Source organism: Lathyrus oleraceus, chromosome 6 (genome assembly GCF_024323335.1).
Source record: "Lathyrus oleraceus cultivar Zhongwan6 chromosome 6, CAAS_Psat_ZW6_1.0, whole genome shotgun sequence".
Taxonomy (NCBI): Eukaryota; Viridiplantae; Streptophyta; class Magnoliopsida; order Fabales; family Fabaceae; genus Lathyrus; species Lathyrus oleraceus.
In genome coordinates this window covers 336,966,009-336,969,713 of record NC_066584.1, presented here as the reverse complement: position 1 = coordinate 336,969,713, position 3,705 = coordinate 336,966,009, and the positions used below count along the sequence as shown (strand labels likewise).

At 39.9% G+C, this 3,705-nt stretch overlaps 1 pseudogene; it reads left to right on the top strand.

Moving 5' to 3' along the window:
• The first annotated feature begins 1,855 nt into the window (after positions 1–1,855).
• Positions 1,856–3,464, top strand: LOC127095541 (casein kinase 1-like protein 2; annotated as a pseudogene).
• The last annotated feature ends 241 nt before the right edge of the window (positions 3,465–3,705 follow it).

Here is a 3,705-nt window from a genome sequence, read left to right as displayed (position 1 = left end):
GCTAACAGATTTAAAATAAATAAAAAAAAAACATTTTTATGGGTTTTTTATTATCTCTGTTAAAAAACAAAATAAGCTAAATAAATAAAAAGTAAATAATAATAACAAAAGAAAATAAAAACATATATTTTTCTGATTTTGTGTTAAAAATGAAATAAACTGAAATAAAAGAAATAATTAAAAATTAAAAAAAGAAAAGAAAAAAAGAAATGGAAACAGCAAGCTCGTCTCCATCGTCTTCCTCCCTCGCTCTCCCTCAAACTCTCTCAGGCGAACCTCTCCTTTCTCAGCTTATTCCCTCCAAACCCTACTCACAGTAACCGAACCTAAGTACTACGAAGAAGACAAAGTGCAAACGACAAAAACACAACCCTAAACCCAGTCCAAACTAGAATCATCAATGTGAAAGAAACACCAATCGCGCAGAGATACATCAAGCTTGGAAAGTAGTAAACATGCATCTGAGTACGGAACAACAAAAAAAAGGTAAGAGTTCTACCAGATTGGGATGTCTCGGAAGTGAACGAACAGGTACGTGATCCTCCTTCCGCTTTCTCCTTCGTTGCGCCTTTCTTAGGGTTCGTCCTCTCTTTGATTTTCGTTTCCTTGTTTCTCTGTGAACAGTGGCCGCCTCCAACCTTCAGAAATTAGGGTTTTTTCTCTTTTGATTTTTTTTTCTCTCAGTTTCTGTTGTGCTCCTCCTTCTCTTACTGATTTGCTCTCTATTTATCCTCTGTGAATTAGGGTTACAAATTGGTGCCCTTGTGTTCAAAAGCAACTCTGCAAAGCACTTTGGATGCACAGAAATTGAATTGCCCTATCCATGTTAGCTTCAAGAAAAGGTATCCTTCACAAACTTTCCTCTCTGCTTTGACCTCATACCAATTTGGGATGTTTTTGGACTTTGCCCTCTGACTGTTGGTTAATGGTTTTGCACTGTAGGTTTTGCAAATTGACTGATTAATGTGTCCCTTTTTACCGCAGTAAAAAATGGTGAGCTTGGTTTGACTTGGGATAATGGATATTTTGAAGAGTGATTGTTAACGGTTTTAATGCATAGACTGGCTGAAAATTGATTGTGTTGGCCATGTTGTTATTCATCTTGCAGGTTTGATGGTTGCACATGGTGACTGGAAAATATTTCAGAATTAGGTGGATGGATATCTTGTGGTTCTTGGCCTTCATCTCTGCTTCAGCCCGAAAATTTTTTCTGGACAACTTTGAAAAGTGCTTATCACCAACCATACAAATTGGACACGATGGATCATGCTTATCTGATTCTGTAGCATTCTGCATGAAATGTGTGACCGCATATCAGTACGGCTACAACAGAGATCACTGTTGGCAACAAAACTTCTGGTTGCTTCATGCTGATTTGGCCTTGCAGAGATTATGAACTGTGAATGAGTGGGTTCTAGTTTGATCAGTTCATGTTTTTTGTTATGGATGTTTTACAGTGGTCATTGTGATGCAGGAATTGCTCTTTGTGAATTGAGTTTTGGATCCTATTGAAATCTATGCACTAGAGACTTGCACAACATCCATGTATTTGCATTTGATACTCCAATACTGTTTCTGTGATGCTGTCATTATTCTTAGCCAGATTACTTGGAACAGAATCAGAGATTTTTCTTGTAAATCTCATTCTGTCGCGGGGTCTGGTCGAATCGTCATTAGAGAGTGCCATCCTGAAAATGGGACGGTGCTATTTGGATGAGTGCATCATTCCTGTCAAAGTCATGCCTTTCGTCTCTTGCATTTCTGATCACAAGCACTTTCTTGGGGGGTATCTTATGATCTCTTGGCACCCATTCCTTGGATCAAAAGAAACATTCAGAAGTTTCGGAAGAATGACATGCTTCAGTTAGTTCCAGAACAAAGTGAAGAATACCCGTTAGAACATCAAGATGGAGATAGACTTCAGAGACCACTAATTCGCGGCAGTGCAAATGCTTATGAAACTTCCAATGGGGATAGTGAAGAGGGACAAGATCTTTCTGTCTATCCAATCACTGGAAGCTCACCTAATCCAAAACAAACATTCGACTTTGCACAGTATTATGCCTTTAATTTGACAATATTTGCACCGACTCTGGTATACTGTTCATTTAGTCTACTTGTTGTTCCTGTTGGTGCTGTTTATTTTGGGTATAGATATGTAGTGGACAAGTGTAATTTTCTGTTTGTCTATCGAGTTTGGGGATTTCTTGCCATGCTCCTATTCTTCTCAGTGCAAGGGGACTCTATGAAGCTGCAAGCAATTTTCACCCTTGGACTATTAGTCTTGAGGCTTTATTCAATTTTTGTAATAGGAAATTGTCCCTCAAAACTGTTCTCATGCTTGCTGATCAAATGATAAATCGAGTCGGATATGTTCATACGAAGTCATTTTTACACCGGGACATCAAGCCAGACAATTTCCTCGTGGGTTTAGGGAGGCGTGCAAATCAAGTGTACGTCATTGACTTTGGTCTTGCTAAGAAATTCAGAGACAGTAATAATCAGCATATTCCCTACAGAGAGAATAAGAATTTGACGGGAACTGCTAGGTATGCCAGTATGAATACTCATCTTGGAATTGAACAAAGCCGCAGAGATGATTTAGAGTCACTTGGATATGTTCTTATGTATTTTTTAAGAGGAAGTCTGCCTTGGCAGGGATTGAAAGCCGGTACCAAAAAGCAGAAGTATGAGAGAATCAGTGAGAAGAAAGTTTCTACTTCGATTGAGTCTCTCTGTCGTGGCTATCTCTCAGACTTTGCATCATACTTCCATTATTGTCGGTCACTGAGGTTTGATGATAAACCAGATTATGCTTATCTGAAAAGACTTTTGCGTGATCTATTCATCCGTGAAGGATTCCAGTTTGATTATGTCTTCGATTGGACCATTTTGAAATATCAGCAATCTCAAATTTCCACTCCTCCTTCCCGTGGTATTGGTCTCGCTGCCGGACCAAGTTCTGGTCTGCCACTAGCTTCTGCAAATAACGACGGACAGTCAGGTGGAAAAGATGGTAGATATATTGGATGGTCTTCAACTGATCCCACTCGTAGGAGAAACTCTGGACCCATTGCCATTGATGGAATCGTATCTAGAGAGAAAGCCCCGGTTACCAATGATTTAACTGGATCTAAAGATGCTATGTTGCCAAGTTCGAATTTCTTTCGGTCAAGTGGATCTGCAAGGCCAAAATGCCATCTTAAGCAGCAGCCGTGATGCAGTTGTTGACAGTGAGACTGAGCCCTCCTCCCGTCCTCTCACGCAGGACCCAAGTCAGGGAGCAACCTGTAAAAGCTCTGGTGCTCAAAGAAGTTCACATATCATGTCATCTGAGCACAACCGAGTATCATCTGGAAGAAACACATCATCAAACATAAAGAATTTGGATTCAAACTCTCAGAGGTATCAAGAGTCTGCATTTAAACGATGAGAGGGCACAGTATTAGCAGCTGCTACTCTCGGATCACCTTTCTTCCTTGTAAATTTTGAAAGGTTTTATACTCATTTTCACAAACTGGGGAGTGGAGTGTTGTCTGTGCATTTTGGCCATGGTTTGCATAGGTGCATAGGATGTTCTGACCTATCCTTGTTCTGCAGGTATAGCTAATGCATTGGATGCTCAACATGGTAGCAAGTCATGCAAATTCACTGCTTTGATGTGGTCTTATTTTGGATTATTACAGCATGATGCGGTGATGCATA